The following is a 17,461-nucleotide window of genomic DNA, read 5'->3' on the forward strand; positions in this document are numbered from 1 at the left end:
GAACAGAACTATTGTGTAGGTGTTGGATGATGGTGAATGGGTGTGAAGGAATTTATTAGGGTGATGGAAATATCCTAAAGCTGGATTACGGTAATGGTTGCACAACTAGAAAAACTTCTTAAAAGCAGTGAATGGGATATTGTAAGGGTGAGTTTTTGTGACATGACAATTATATGTTATACCTCAAGGTTTTAAAAAAATGTAAATGTGGGATGCCTGGGTGGCTGTCGGTTAAACCACTGCCTTCAGCTCAGCTCGTGATCCCAGGTTCCTGGGATCGAGTCCCACATCAGGCTCCTTCCTCAGCAGGGAGCCTGTTTCTCTCTCTGCCTCTGCCTGCCACTCTGCCTACTTGTGTTCTCTCTCTCTATCTGACAAATAAATAAATAAATAAATAAATAAAATCTTTAAAAAAATGTAAATGGGATAAATAAAAACTTAAAAAAGAGGGAATTCCTGAAGTTGCCGGGTGGCTCAGGTTAAGCGGCAGCCTTCAGCTCAGGTCATGATCCCAGGGTCCTGGGTTTTTGAGTCTGGAGTTGGGCTCACTGTTCAGCAGGGAGCCTGCTTCTCCCTCTTCCTCTGCCCCTCCCCCCACCTGCTTGTGCGTGCATGCTCTCTTTCTCAAATAAATAAATAAATAAAATCTTTTAAAAAAATTTCCTTTAAGGATAAAGACATTCCATTTTGAGAGCTTTGAGAGAACCTGGATACCCAGCTCAGTAAACAATAATATTTTGCATAATAAAAAAGAATGTCACTTTGGGAAATTTAAACCTTTGTTCTCAGGTGATAGTAGTGTTAGAAGCTGCTGCTTTAATTTTTGTCACTTGGGGTCAAAAAATGGCAAACTAAGGAAAATGCGGCTCTCTTTTGTGGGTCATTTGCATTTGGTGGACATGGAGAATGTTGAGAATGTGAAATAGTAAACTCGGCCTCAGCCTGGCTTCACAGAACTAGAGTTTTGAGTGGAGGCTTGACTGTGGTGGCCGAGGAGCTGGGACCACTGGCACCCACCACACCCCACTACTCCAGCTCCGGGGCAGTCTCTAGAAAGCCCCTTACGTTACTCAGCACATCCACCGCAGGTAGGGAGGAAGGAAATGGCGTCTGCTTGCTCCTAAATCTCATTGATCAAAGGCCTCCCTCCAGGCGTTTGACTTCCCTGTTCTTTTGGGTCGTGCGGCGTGGGGGCCGGAAGTCCCAGGATGCTGGTGTGAGGCAAGGCCCACTAGTACCACGTGAGGCCATGGAGTCCACACACAGCTGGTCTCCTGGAGCAGTGAAGTGGGAGCATGTGCCCAACAGGACCAGGGACGGGGAGGGGCAAACATCTCTAGGGACACGGGCAGTGTCTCACAGGGAACAACCCAAACGTCAAATGTTGGGCCTTCAAAGCATAGGTTGGTGGAAAGACCACAGCAGATTAACCTGATGCTCCACGTTTATGTGGTTTTGGGCCAGGGCCTCAAAAAGTGCAGAACCACTCACTCGGAACCTCCGTGTTCTGAGGTGTTTTGAATGCTCAGGATGACAAGATGTTGCTTTAGTCCAGCTGGTCTCACATTTTTTGTGCTCAGGACCCCTAAGCACTCTAAAAAATTAGCGAGAACCCTGCAGAACTTTGTGTGTGGTCGAGTGAGGGAGTGGAAAAGCGTTGTATCTATCAATATTTATCATGTAGAAATTAAAATTTAGAAATTTTAAAAATATTAATTGAAAAAATTAAAAAATCATTACATGTTAACATAAACAACATGCTTTCTGCAAAATACCTATCTTTTCCAAGGGGGGGGGGAAGTTATGGTGATGGGGTGAATATCATTGTTTCATATTTTGCAAATCTCTTGAATATCTGGTTTAAGAGAAGACAGCTGGATTCTTATTTCTGCCCCCACATTCAATCTGTTGTGCTATGTTGTTTTGGTTGACGTGGATGGAAAAGTTCAGCCTCCCCCAGATATGTAGTTGGAAAAGGGGACCTCCTGGGCCTCCCTGCTCCCATAGACCACACTTTGAGAACTGTTAGTCTGGCCTAAGTCATGATTTCTTCAATCATAGCAACAGTGCTCTAGCAGAAACCCAGACTGTTTGCCTTCCACAGAGACCAGAGATAAATTCTGTTTGAAAAAGGGTTTCTTGGGAGTTGCTGTAAACCACACAACTCCTCTGAACATTTTTATCACTTTGGGAAATGTTTTAGCTATACAGCTTGTTCCTTTTTTAAACCAAAAGCATTTGCCTCATTAAATAGCTATGCTCTGCAGCGCCCTGACCACAAGGTGGCTCCCAACCCAGGCTTTTCTAGAAGCACCCATCCCAGGGCCCTCAGTTCCTGGTTTGAGCTGCTGAAGTCCCTGAGGGTAACTTTCTTTGGATGGTTCAACACTAGAGAAGCATCTGTTGGGTATGAGGAGGAATTGTAAGAAAAGGGAAGTTAAGAAAGATCAGAATTATTTAGTTCTAATTTTTTATTTAAATTCAATTTAGTTAACATATAGTATATTACCAGTTTTAGAGTAAAGTTCGGTGATTCATTAGTTGCATGTAACACCCAGTGCTCATCACATCACATGCCCTCCTTAATCCCCAGCATCCAGTTACCCCATCCTTCCGCCCTCCTCCCTTCCAGCAACCCTTGTTCTTTTCCTGCAGTCAAGAGTCTCTCATGGTTGTCTTCCTCCAGAATTGCATTTTTTTCTGTTTTTATCTTATTTATTTTTCCTTCCCTTTCCCTATGCTCCTTTGTTTGTTTCTTGAGAAAGGTGAGAACTATTTTCTGACCTGGTGGGGAGGTGGGGAGAATAATGTAGAAAATTCCAAAGGGTTGTTCTAAATATTGGAAGAAGTACTATTTGGCACTTTCCCTCTCTTATCAGTGAACATGGCTTTCTTCTCTCATTATTTTCAACTCATAGGCTTAAATTCTGTATTACTATCTCTACTAAAATGATTCTGTTATCAAAGTGAGGTATTATACTGAAAAACACATGGGATAACTAAACGGTGGCAGTGGAGTTGTAAGGGTCTGCCCCTCCCAGAGGAACTTGCTTGTGGACCCTGGATATAAGGGTGGGGCCGACTGAGTGGAGACATCCAATCAGTGAGGCGTATGTATATCTACTGGGGAAATTGGAATTCAATTGGCCGCCTATGTAGGGGCGGGGCTCAACCACCCCCATAAAGGTTACTCCGCCGGGCTGTCAGGGGGCTGCTGCTGCAGGAGGGTCCGCAGAGAGTCGGCGGAGAGCAGGGGAGTCAACAGTGAATAGTAGAGTAGTAGAGCTGTAACAGCTCTTGTAAGAGCTATAACCGCCTCTGGCGGTCCAGCCTCCGGCGCCGCGAGCCGGGGCCTGCAGCCTCCATTCTCCCGGGGTCCCCAGCTGCCGCCTGCAGTCTCCAGCCGGCCTGTAGCTTCCAGCCGCCTGAGGCCCTGCCTCCGGCGGTCCTGCCTCCAGTGGCCCCGAAAGCCGCCCCCTGCAGCCTCCAGCCACCGGGGGTCCCGAGCAGCCGCCCGAGCTGCCCAGACATTAGCGGCCCAGCTGTCAGCGGTCCCTTGACGCCTGCAGCCCTGAGACTCCAGTGGTCCAGCGGCCCAGCGGTCAGCGGTCCCGAGATACCAGTGGTCCAGCAGTCCAGTGGTCAGTGGTCCCCACGCCTGCAGCCCCTAGACGTCAGCAGTGCCGAGACACCAGTAGTCCAGCGGCCCAGTGGTCAGCGATCCTGACACCTGCAGCCCCTGGATGCCAGCGGTCCCAAGACGCCAGTGGTCCAGAGATGCCAATGGCCCCTAGCCGCCAGCAGCCTTGCCGCAAAATGCCTCACCACCCCGAGCCATGAGCGGCCTTGTCTGCAGCGGTGGCTTCCTCTGGGTGGCAGCCTTGTCAGAGTGGTATCGTGGGGAGCAGGGTTTGTGTCATCCGGGTTGTCCTCCTTGTCATCATCGCTGTCATCGTTGCCTCTTTGACGTTGGGAGCGGCCTCGTCCGGGAAGCGGCCTTGTCCAGAATGGCCTCTTCTTGGGAGCGGCCCTGTCTGGGGAGCAACCTCATGGAGCAGCGACCTCATCTTGGGAGTGGCCTCTTCTTGGGAGCGGCTCCGATCATGGAGCGGCCTCATCTGCGGAGCAGCCTCATCTGGAGCAGCCTCGTCCGGAGCGGCCTTCTTGGGAGTGACCTTGTCAGGAACATCGTCCTCGCCTTTTCGTAAGAGATAGCCCTGACCAGTCAGTTTGATTCTTGATGCTTGGCGTGAAATAAAGTTTTGTTTGACCTTCGCTTTGTATCAGTCTCGTTCCTTTGATCACGGACCCTAACAGAGTGACTCACTGGTCCATTGAGTGACTCACTGGTCCTGAGTTCTCGTCTTCTCTCACTGTGACACTGGATGGGTTTCTTATGCTTCTTCAGCCTGAGCGATCCACTCCATTCACAAAATAGGGCTAATAATACTTCACTTGCCCAAAGGTTTGGTTCCAAATCAATTATCTCTGGAGCTGCTCGCTGGCATTGAGATGTATGGATCTGTGGTTCAATTGGAATCTGGTAGAGTTCTTGAGTTGCAATAGAAATCAACGTTGACTAACCCTGCTCAGTTTCCTTAACGAGACTCATAAGGTCTGGCCCCTGCCTGTGTCTCTGGCCTTAAATCTCTGTTGGCCTTACAAAGCTCCAGCCATAATGTGACATAACACTACCATCCCACATCATACCCCCTTAGCTGGTCATCTCCTAGTTGTCATTAGGTCTCAGTGCAGACATCACTTCTGCTGACCTGCCTTCTCTCACTTCTCCAGTCTGGCTCAGGTACCAGGTATCTCTTGTGCTCCCAACAGCACCCTGGCACACTTTTTAGACTGTTGCATTATCATTTTCTAAATGCTTTACTCCACTGGGAGTTGCGGGAGGCAAGAAACATGTCTGCCTTCTTCATGGGTATCCTCAACACCTAGAATGCTTTCTGGTACATAGAAGGTGTGTAAGAACATATTTATCAAATGAGTGAAGAAACCAAGGGAGGACAACTTCCTTTGGATGATCCCAGTCACATAGTAGGTGATCAATAAGCACTTGTTAAACTGAACCAAAAACACTAATATGCTTAACAGGATATTCAAAACCCAGTAAAATGAAAAAAGATACTGGCCTAATTTTGATAATGGGGTGACTTGCTCAGCATCCCAGAACTAAAAAGTGGCAGATCTGAGACTTGAACCAAAATATCCTTGTTCCAACATCTTTCATGATAATTTTGTCAAGAGAAGGAAAACATTTCCTTCTTCACACAGGCAGTCTTAATCATTGACTCTCAGGACACACAGTTAAGCACAGATTCAACCCCAAGGAAAGAGGAAATAAAACAAGGAGAGACTGAGGAACAATGACTGAGTAATTGGATTCTAAGATCATAGTGAGCAGGTGGGGAGACTTTTCCAACAGCATAGTCAGAAAAGGCATTGTCTTATTAGAAGAGACAAGAAGATAAACAGACTAAGATATCCTCTGCCCACAAAAAACACACTCTGGCCCATCTACATATTCTGTTTGCTCATTCTCGCTTTTCTTGCCTTGTGAGGTCACAGCAGCTGGGTCCCCAATTGTGCACAGTGGCATGAGACACTTCCCAGGTACGCCTCTGGCACAAAAGTGGTCTGAGTTTCTGAAGGGGCCTGACCCTTCGGTATCAGACACCAGAAACCAGCAACGCTGACACGGGATTCTGGGTAGCTGATCTGACCCCACTGAAGGCTCATGATGACTGTGGCCCATAAGAAGGTGACCACAACTCCTCCTCCACACACCTGTGTCCCCTGGAGGATTATTGATTTATTTTATTTCTAAGTGTAGTAAAACACACACACTATAAAATTCACCACCTTAGTTATTTTTAAGTGTACAGTTCAATCCTGTTAAGGATTTTCACCATCCATCTTCGGAATTGTTTATCTTCCTGAACTGAAACTCTGTACCCAGGAAGGGACAGGTCCCCATTCCCCCTCCTTCCAGTTCCTGGCAACCAACCCCTTCTAATTTCTGTTTCTATGATTTTGACTACGATAGGTACCTCGTATCAGTGGACTCATACAGTATTTGTCTTTTTGTGATTGGCTTATTTCATTTAGCATAATGTGTTCAAATTTCATTTGTTTAATAGCATGTGTCAGATTTCTTTCCTTTTTACGACCTGAGTAATATTTCATTATATAAGTCTACTACATCTTCTTCATTCATTAATCAATCGATTACCTCCATCTTTTTTTAAAAAGATTTTATTTATTTGGCAGAGAAAGAGAGTGAGGGAATACAAGCCAGGGGAGTGTCAGAGGGAGAGGGAGAAGCAGACTCCCACTGAGCAGAGAGCCTGACACTCGACTCAGTTCCAGGACCCTGGGATCATGAATTCAGATGAAGGCAGACACTTAACTGACTGAGCTACCCAGGCGCTCTCCTTGTCAACACTTACTACATTTTGTCTTTTTGATACAAGCCATTCTGAGAGCTGTGAGGTGCTATCTTGTTGTGATTTTGATTTCTCTGATGATTAATGATGTTGAGCATCTTTCCATGTATCTGTTGGTCATCTGCATGTCTTCTTTGGAGAAATGTCTATATAGTCCCTCTGCTCATTTTTTAAAAATTGGATTGTTTGTTTTTTGTTGTTGAGTCATGTGAGTTCTTTATATATATTTTGGATATCAACCCAGTATCAGATATATCATTTGCCAATATCTTTCCTATTTAGTAGGTTGCCTTTTCATTTTGTTGATGGTTTCCTTTGATGTGTGAAAGTTTTTTAATTTAATGTAGTCCCAGTTGTTTATTTTTGCATTAATTGTCCTTGCTTGAGGAGACAGATCCAAAAAAATATTGCTAAGACCCATGTTCAAGAGTTATTGCTGGGGTGCCTGGGTGGCTCAGTGGGGTAAGGCCTCTGCCTTCGGCTCAGGTCGTGATCCCAGGTCCTGGGATCGAGCCCCGAATTGGGCTTTCTGTTGATGGGGAGCCTGCTTTCCCCTCTCTCTCTGCCTGCCTCTCTGCCTACTTGTGATCTCGGTTTGTCAAATAAATAAAGTCTTAAGAAAAAAAAAAAAGAGTTATTGCCAATGTTTTCTTTTAGGAGTTTTATGGTTTTGGGTTTTACATTTAGGTCTTGAAACCATTTTGAGTTTATTTTTGTATATGGCGTGTTAAGGTGGTCAAGTTTTATTCCTTCGTATGTGGCTGACTAATTTTCCCAGCACCATTTATTGAAGAGACTGTCTTTTCCACATTGTATATTCTTGCCTCCTTTGTCATATATTGATTGACTACATAAATGCAGGTTTATTTCTGGGCTTTCTATTCGGTTCTATTGACCTCTATGTCTATTTTTCTGTCAATTCCTTACTACTTTGATTACTGTAGCTTTGTAGCACAGTTTGAAACCTGGGGGTGTGATGCCTCCAGATTCATTCTTTCTTAAGACAGTTTTGGCTGTTTGAAGTCTTTTGTGATTCCATACAAATTTTAGGATCCTTTATTCTAGTTCTGTGAAAAATGCTACTGATAATTTGATAGGGACTGTAGTGAATCCATGGATTGCTTTGGGTAGTATGGACCCAAATATGGGCCCTTATAACAATATTAATTCTTCCAATCCATGATCATGGTTTATCTTTACATTTATTAGTGTCATCTTCAATTTCTTTCTACTACAATGTCTTACAGTTTTCAGAGGACAGGTCTCCTTGTTTAAGTTTATTATTTTTGGTGCAATTGTAAATGGGATTGTTTCTTAATTTCTCCTCTGCTTCTTCATTATTAGTATACAGAAATGCAGTGGATTTCTCTATATTGACTTTGTATCCTGCAACTTTACTGAATTCATTTATCAGTTCTAGCAGTAGTAGAGTCTTTAGGGTTTTCTGATGTAATATCATGTCATCTGTGAATAGTGAGTTTTCTCTTCTTCCTCACCAATTTGAATGCCTTTTATTTCTTTTTCTTGTCTGATTGTGGTGGCTAGCTTCCAGTTCTATGTTTAATATAGTGGTGAGAATGGGCATCCTTATCTTGATCCTGGTTTTAGAGGAAGAGCTTTTGGCTTTTCACTGTCGAATACAATATTAGCTGCGAGTTTTTCATAGTCTTTATTCAGCTGAGATATGTTCCCTGTATATCCACTTTGTTGAGAGTTTTTACCAGGAATGGATTTTTAATTTTGTCAGATGCTTTCTCTGCATCTATTGTGATGAATATGATTTTTAGTGTGGTGTATAATGCTGATTGATTTTTGGATGTTGAGCCATCCTTGAATCCTTGGACTAAACCCCACTTGGTCATGACAAATGATCCTTTTAATTTATTGTTGAATTCAGTTTGCTAATATTGTTGAGAATTTTTGTTTCTATATTCATCAGGGCTATTGGCCTGGAATTTTATTTTTTGTACTAGCTTTGTCTGATTTTGGTATGAGGGTAATGTTGGCCATATAGAATGAATATGGAAGCATTCCTTTCTGTTATATTTTTTGGAACAGTTTGAGAAGAGTAGGTGTTAACTCATCCTTAAATGTTTGGTAGAATTCCCTTGTGAAGCCATCTGGTCCCAGAATTTTGTTGGGAGTTCTTCTTTATAATGAGTTAATTTCATTACTAGTAACTGATCCATTCAGATTTTATATTTCTTCCTGTTTCAGTCTTGGAGAACTATATGTTTCTATGAATTTATCCATTTCCTCTGGGTTGGCATATAATTTGTCATAGTATTCTCTTATAATCCTTTGTATTTATGTGGTGTCAGTTGTCACATCTCTTTCATGTCTGATTTCCTTTATTTGTGTCCTCACTCTTTTTTTTCTTGATGAGTCTAGATAAAGGTTTATCAATTTTGCTTGTCTTTTCAAAGCTCTTAGTTTCATTTTTTAGAAATTTTTTTAATCACGTGTAATGTTAGAATACTTATTTGAGATTTTTTTCTTGTTTCTTGAGGTAGGCCTGTCTTGCTATAAACTTCCCACTTGGAACACAACTGCTACAGAGCCTTGAAAAGAGAACATGCATCTGAGGCATGCATGGGGAAGACCTCATCTTGGAGCTAGAACTTGAGATGGGTGTTCATGTGCATGCAGTAGTTCTCAGAATGAAAATTTAGAAAAAACAGCATTTCAGGTAAAGGAAATGTATGCAAACATAATGGAAGTCTGAAGGAACATGTGTATTTAAAGATTCATAAAAGATTTTGGTATCGTTACAGCACAGGTGTTTGGAAGAGGGTTCAGAGATGAAAGGAAGGGGTCTGACTCCTTGTTAGGTAGCATCTGTTATGTCTTGGGCACTTTGCTTATGCTTTTCATTTAATTCTCCCATTGGTACTATTATCTTTATTTTTATATTAAGGAGGTTGAGCCTCAGAAGTGTTAAGCAACTCTTTCAGGTTTAAAAAATCACCCAGGATCATGCAGCTTCAGACAGACCAGCAACTTACACTCAGGTCCACCTGAAGCCAGAGCTTCTGATTATTCCATTGCATCACCACAATGCAGTATTTGGAGTGGGATTCTAAAGGTCTCTGGTGCTGGACCAATGTTGAATCTTATCTTTGGACAATGTGAAATCATGGAAGGTGTCAAACTGGGACTGTTTCCAGAAGGAATTAAAATGCAGTTGACTTCTGGTCAATGGCCCCAAAAAGGGCCACACCAGATAGCGCTGAGGGAAGAAGGCAGAATATAGGCAAATATAAGCCACCAGCAAAAAGCAAGTCCTGGCTTGCTGATTGACAGTGATGACTTCCCACAGCTCTCATTTCTTATGTTTCTCATATCATTCCTTCTTCCATGAAAACAAAAACAAGAACATACTGTGGTCTGAAAGCCCTGCTTAAATCCAAAGCTGCCAAGTGTCACAAGGAAATCTGGGATGGTAGAACTTGTGTCTTCCTGGTTCTACCTTCAGTATTCCTCCAATTCCTGACCTTGCTTGACCGTGACTAGAGCCAGTGGAGATTTAGTTTTTCTTAGCAGGAAGCTGGTGGCTGTATCATATGATTGTGGTTGATTTTCTACCTTGTATTTTAGCTGATGAAAGTAAAAAATTTGTGTCCAACCATTAACGATTTACTAATATTGACTTTGTTTGTACTCCCACGTGGTGTTTATTTTGAAAAGAGACTCCAAGCTACTGTGAGATAAAGTTCAAGATCAAAGTTTACCAGAGAGAAAAGAAATGGTCTCAGCTTACAGGCTAAGCTGTCCTTAAAATTCAGAGCATGCAAACCAAAGACCAGCAATGAGCATCTGAACAGCATATGAAGTCCCAGGAAGATAAGACTAGAAGATTGACCCTAGGGCCAACTTCCACCCCATGTTCATTGCTCCAGCCATATGCAGTATATCCAGGATGAGACTCTTATCTTCATCTATGGAAACCCACCTACCACATCCTGAGGTCCTGGGGTAGAACAGAGACTTGTCCTGGCTTCACAGACACAAGAGAAACATAGGTATGGCCTCTGCCCTTGGCTTCTTTAAGAACTTATGTATTGAGGGTTATATTGTGTATAGCATTGTGTTTGGCACTGGGTCTTGATGGACCGGGGGGGGGGGTGGAGAAACCAACCCTGTCACATACAGGGCCTGCTCTGAAAGAGCTTGTAGATGAATATGTGAATTTAACAAAAAATATGAGTGCCCACTATGTGCTAGGCACAGGAAGTCAATGGGGGAGGAAGACATGTTCACTTTAACAAAAATCACTAAACAGGGGATGCCTGGGTGGTTCAATTGGTTAAGTGTCTGCTTTGGGCTTGGATCATGATCCCAGGATCCTAGGATTGAGCCCCACACTGAGTCCCACACACTTCAGGATCCCTGCCCAGTAGAGAGTCTGTTTGTCCCTCTCCATCTGCCCCTTCACCCCCATGTGTGCTCTCTCACTCTCTCTCTCTCTGTCTCTCCCCTCCACACACTCTCTCTCATATAAATAAATAAATAAAATATTTTTAAAAACCACTAAACACAAAAAATACTTTGACATATCCCAGTGCTAAAGCTAAAGCTAAAAGACTGTAGAAGAAAGCACAGGTGAATGATCTTGGACAAGGAAAAGATTTCTCAAATAGAACAACAAAAGCATTATTAGAGAAAAAAAAAATAAGAGATTTGGCTTCATCAAAACTAAAACCTGCTCTTTAAAAGACACCTTTAAGAAAATAGGATAAAATATTCTCAATACATACATCTGACAGTGGACTTATTTCCAAATTGCGTCCTTGTAAGGCAGCATCTCTTTGCCATCTTAGGTATGATGCAAATATTTCCCATTATGGAAGATAAAAATGTTTTTCTCCTGCTATCCACGCATGTTCTTCCCATTCCCTTATCTTCCTAATACAGTATTATCACAATCAACATTTAACATGTCATTATTATATCTATGTAAGTATTATCTTCAAATGAACCGCTGTATTTTTACTTTTATGCACAACCCTTAGTTTTCCCTAGAATTAATACTTGCTTAGCTTTCTACATACTTAACCAAAATCCAATCCTGTACTATTCACCAAGTATCACAATCTCCTTTCCAGATGGGTGAAAGAACTTCTCCCACAGAAGTCTGTACTAGAGCCTTCTGAGCTATCCCACATGAATGACTTGTCATCTGCACATGGTGCATGGCTGTCATTCTGGATTGTTTTAACATCATCCCAATTATCCCCTTTCCTTTTTCCCTCTATTGGATCTACTTCTTGGACCGTATGTCTTCTTCTAGCTTTGTTTAATCTCTTCTTTCAGTGAAGTGCACCTTCTAGTAACTTCCTGAGAAAGATTGTATGGGAAGAAAATATTTTGAATTTTTCAATATCTGAAATGTCTTTTTTTTTGTTTTTGAGAGAGAGAGAGAAAGAGAGCAGGGGTGGTTGTGGGGGCAGAGAGACAGAAAGAGAGTGAATCCCAAACAGGCTCCACTGCCTAGCACAAAGCCTGATGTTGGCTTCCATCTCATGACCCTGAGATCATGACCTGAGCTGGATCTAAGAGTCAGATGCTTAACTGACTGCACCACCCAGGCACCCCTCAAACAAATAAATAAATAAACATTTAAAAAGGTTGGAAACAATTATTTTTTACAAATTTTGAAGACCTTGTTCCATTATTCTCTAATGTCTAGAATTGGTGTTAAATTCAAAGCCATTCTGATTCTTGATCTTTTGTATAGTAACTGTTTTCTCTCTCTCTAGAAGCTTGTTGAATTTTCTCTTTGTTCCAAATATTCTAAATATTGTGATGATATACATTTGTATGGGTCTATTTTTTAAAAATTTATTTGTCAGAGAGAGCATAAGCAGGGGGAGCTGCAGGCAGAGGGAGAAGCAGGCTCCCCACTGAGCAAGGAGTCTGATGTGGGACTCCATCCCAGGACCCTGGGATCATGACCTGAGCAAAAGGCAGACATTCAACCGAGCCACCCAGGCATCCCATGTATGGGCCTATTTTTTATCCGTTTTTCTGGGCACTTCATTTCCTTTAAATCTAGAAGCATATTGTTTAGCTCTAGGGAATTTTTCTGAATTATGGCATTGAGTATTTCCTCAACTCCATTATTATTTTTTTCTCTTTCTGAACTCCTGTGATTCAGAAATTAGACATGGGCATATCTTCTAATTCTTTATGTTTCTCTCTTATTTTCCATGTCTTCATCTTTGGGATCTTTTTTTTTCTGGAAGAGTTCCTTGACTTTATTATTCAAACTTTCTCCTGAGTTATACATTTTTGCTATGATTGTTATTTATTTGTTTGTTTGTTTGTTTATTTATTAGTATCAAAGATCTCTCTTTTATTCTCTGAAATTAAAAGAAGTATATACAGTATCCTGGGGGCACCTGGGTGGCTTAATCAGTTGAGCATATGACTCTTATTTTCAGCTCAGGTCATGATGTCAGGATCATGTGATCAGGCTCTGCATTCAGTGGGGAATCTGCTTGAGATTCTCTCTCTCTTTCTTTCTCTGCCCCCCATCCCCTAGCACGCTCTCTTTAGGATAAATAAATAAATCTTAAAAAATAATATACAGCCTCCTGTTCCTTTTCAGGGTTGCAATATCTTTTCTTATCATTTTGAAAATATTAGTGATAATTTGTTGAAAATTTCTTCTCACACAATCTCTCTTTCTCTCTTTTTGGTTGCTTTTTTGTCTGTGTGTTTCTGTCTGCATCTTCCAAGTTAGAAGCTTTCCTCAGGTTCACATTATTCTTCAAAGGTTCATACATAAGAGTTAAGCACTAAAATGCCGACAAAAGCTCTGAGTGTGTGGTAAAGCTTCAGTGTAAAGTAATCTGGCTTGACCCCCTACTTGGGGAATCTCAGTATCAGTATATTCATGTCACTCCTTCTAGACTATTGAGAGGGCCTGGAGAAGAACACCAATCTCCTGCCCAGAGGATGATGGCCTTGTGGCCAGTATTCTGAAAATTGAGTGAGAACAGAACATACATCCATTTCATCCCACTGTGGACAGTCCTATAGCTCTGTCTGAAACCATGCCTTGTAACATCACAGCCCTCTAGTTTATCGTACTCAGAGAATAATTTCCTGGCTTTTTCAGTTGGGAGAAGGGCAGTTGGGGAGATGATTTGAGTAGTTTCTAACACAAACTTTCAGCCAAATCCTCTTTATTTTTGCATGAAACATTCATCAAAATAGACAATAATCTAGGCTATAAAACATATTTTTATACATTTAAGAGAACAGAAATAGAATAAACTAGAAATCAGTAACAGAAAGAGCTGGAAAATGCCAAAATACTTGGAGATTAACCAACACACTTCTAAATAACACATAGGTCAAAGAAGAAAGCTCAGTAGAAATATAAACATATTTGAAGCCAATTAAAATGAAAATACAATTTACCAAAATTTGTGGGATGCTGCAAAAGCAGTGATAAGAGGGAAATGTATACTATTGAAAGCATTAACCTTCTACCTTAGGAAAGAAGGAGAAGGAGAAGAAGAAGAAAGAAGAAGGAGGAGGAGGAGGAGAAGAGGAAGGGGAAGGAGGAAGAAGAGGGAAATAAATGATAAATATTCGAGTAGAAATCAATGAAATTGAAAATAGGAAATCAGAAGAGAAAATCAACAAAACCAAAAGCTGGTTCTTAGAAAGAATTGATCAAATCAGTATGTTTCCAGCCAAACTAATTAAGAAAAAAAGAGAGTGAACATAAGTTGCCAATATCAGAAATGCAAGAGGGACATCAATAGAGCATGGACATTAAAAGAATCCATTTTGGGGGGGTGCCTGGGTGGTGGCTCAGTCAGTCTTGATTTTGGCTTGGGTCATAATCTCAGGGTGGTGGAATCAAGCCCTGTGGTGGGCTCTGCACTGAGTGGGAAGTCTGCTTGAGATTCTCTCCCTCTCCCTTTGCCCCTCCACATACTCCTCTAAATTAAGTAAATAAGCAAAGAAATAAATAAATATCTTTTAAGAAAAAGAATATATTTGGTCTAGTTGACATGGACCATTTCCTTGAAAGACACAATCTGTCAGAACTCACGCAAGAAGTAATTGAAAATCTGAATAGGCCTATATCCATTAAAGAAATCAAATCAATGTTAATTTTCCAAAACAGAAAGCACCAGGCCACAGGAGTTCACTGGTGCATTTCGCCAAACATTTAAGGAAGAAATTATAGTAATTCTCTACAATCTCTTCCAAAAGATAGAAGCCAAGGGAATATTTCCTAATTTATTCTATGAGGCCAGCATTACCCTGACACCAAAACCAAAGACAGCACAGAAAAAGAGAAGAAAGCACAGACCAATATCGCTCATGAACATAGATGTAAAAATCCTCAACAAATATTAGCAAATCAAATCCAACAACGTATAAAAAGAATTATACATCACAACCAAGTATGATTTATCCCAGGTAGATGAGGCTGGTTCAACATTCAAAAATTAATTAAGGTAGTCCATCACATCGACAGGCTTAAGAAAAATCACATGCTCATAATCAAGAGATACAAAAAAGAAAAAACTCACTTGACAAAATCCAAGACCCATCCATGATAACAATTTAAAAAATTTAAAAAAAACAACAACACCTCAGCAAAATCGGAATAGAGGGGAACTTCCTCAACTTGATAAAGAACATCTATAAAAACATACAATTAACATCATAATTAATGGTAAGAAACTCAAAGCTTTCCTGCTAAGATCAGGAACAAGTCAAGGATATCCCTCACTATTGCTTATCAATGTCATACTGAAAGTTCTAGCTAATTCAGTTGACATAAGAAAAAGAAATACATTGGAGCACCTGGGTGGGTCAGTTGTTAAGCATCTGCCTTCGGGTCAGGTCCATGATCCCAGGGTCCTGGGAACGATCCCCGCATCAGGCTCCCTGCTCTGCAGAAAGCCCAATCACCCTGTGCTTGTGTTTCTTCTCGTTGTGTCTCTGTCAAATAAATAAATAAAATCTTTTAAAAAATTAAAAAAAAAAGAAATACATTTATACTGATTGGGAAGAAGGAAATCAAACTGGTCTTTGTTTACAGATGACATGTCTATGTAGAAAATCTGAAAAAATCTATACAGATACTCCTGAAACCAATAGCAATTATAGAAGTTTGCAGGATACAAGGTTAATATACAAAAGTAAGGGGTAAAACCGGTCAACATATAAAAATGTCCCAGTTGTAAGATATATAAGTCTTGGGGATGTAATGTATCTCATGATGATGATAGTTAACAATAATGTATTGCATATTTGAAAATTGTTAAGATAATAGATCTTAAAAGTTCTCATCACAAGGAAGAAAGCTTGTAACTATGTGTGGTGATGAATATTAGTTAAACTTATTGTGATAATCATTTCCCAGTATATACATATATCAAATCATTATGTTGTATACCTAAAATGAATACAATGTATAAATGTCAATTATATATATGCATATATGTCAATTATATTTCACAAAACAATGGCTTTCTTATATATCAGCAATGAACAAGCATAATGTGAAACTTGTAATTTGTAACTTAAAAATATATTGCCATTTACAATAGAAGCACAAAACTATGAAATACTCCAGTATAAATCTAACACAACATATACAAGATCTACAGAGGAAAACTACAAAATTTGATGAAAATAACGAAGAAGTTAATACATGGAAAGATATTTCATATTCATGAATAGGACAATTGTGGTCAAGGTGTCAGTTCTTCCCAACTTAATCCATAGATCCTATACAATCCAAATCCAAATCTAAATCCTAGCACATCATTTTACAGATATTAATAAGCTGATTCTAAAGTTGATATGGAGAGGCAAAAGACCCAGAATAGCCAACTCAGTACTGAAGGGGAAGAACAAAGTTGGAGGACTGACACTACCTAAGTTCAAGACTTACTATAAAGCTACAGTAATCAAAGCAGTATCCTATTGGCACAAGAATGGACAAATAAATCAGTGTAATGAGATTGAGACCACAGATATAAATCCACATATATATTGCCCACCAACTGATATTTGACAAAGATGAAACGAGCAAAGACAGTCTTTTCAGTAAGTGGTGCTGGAACAATTAGACATCTTCATACAAAAAAAAAATCTAGATACCTTACACTCTTCACAAAAAAAATTTTTTTTGCCAAAAAAATCATGAACCTAAATATAAAACATGAAATTAGGGAAGTCATAGAATATAATAGGAGAAAATCTAGATGAGCTTGGGTATAGCAGTGACATTTTATTTACTTTTTAAAAATATTCTCTTGGAAATTTTCATTATTATGGTTTAAATTTCTTCTTAAAAAATAACTTTCCAGGGGCACCTGGGTGGCTCAGATGATTAAGTGTCTAACTCTTGATCTCAGCTCAGGGCTTGATCTAAGGGTGGTGAGTGCAAGCCCTGAGTTGGGCTCCACCGTGGGTGTGGAGCCTACTTTAAAAAACAAAAACAAAATTAACTTCCCCTAAGTTAAAATTATTATTGTCACAAATACTAGCACGGAATGAAATAGTAACAGCAAAACAAAAACCATAATTAATGAGGAAGTTGAATGTTTATGATTAAACTAATTCTCTTCTTACAAGCCTGTTGCTTCTTTGCATAAAAACAGCACCAGCAAGGGCGGTATATTGCAAAATTAAAGACAGTATTGCTCTTTATCTGACACTACACAACTCACAAACCTTTCTCCAGTGCTAGCATTTCTAATGGGAAGATAATTTGAGCATTTCCACCTCAATCTGGGGTAAGCAATCCAGGATATAAGCAAATGACTATATTCCCTAAGGTTTAAGATTACAATGTTGTTCTTGATTTATGTAATTTTTATAACTAGTTTTTAAACACAGATAATTTTAGGATTCTGAATGTTATAACTGGAGTCTAGCCTAAAAATCATAGGGTGTTGCAAAAAAGATGCACGTCATGTTTATATGCAATCATTAGAAATTTAAGGGGTGGTTTCCTCCTT

At 40.4% G+C, this 17,461-nt stretch overlaps 1 long non-coding RNA gene across 1 annotated transcript; it reads left to right on the forward strand.

Moving 5' to 3' along the window:
- The first annotated feature begins 10,189 nt into the window (after positions 1-10,189).
- LOC132002561 (uncharacterized) lies at positions 10,190-14,023 on the forward strand. The gene is made up of 2 exons (XR_009399946.1): positions 10,190-10,480; positions 13,964-14,023. It is a non-coding gene; the product is annotated as an uncharacterized LOC132002561 (long non-coding RNA).
- Positions 14,024-17,461: the final 3,438 nt, after the last annotated feature.

This window comes from Mustela nigripes, chromosome 15 (assembly GCF_022355385.1).
Source record: "Mustela nigripes isolate SB6536 chromosome 15, MUSNIG.SB6536, whole genome shotgun sequence".
Classification (NCBI taxonomy): Eukaryota; Metazoa; Chordata; class Mammalia; order Carnivora; family Mustelidae; genus Mustela; species Mustela nigripes.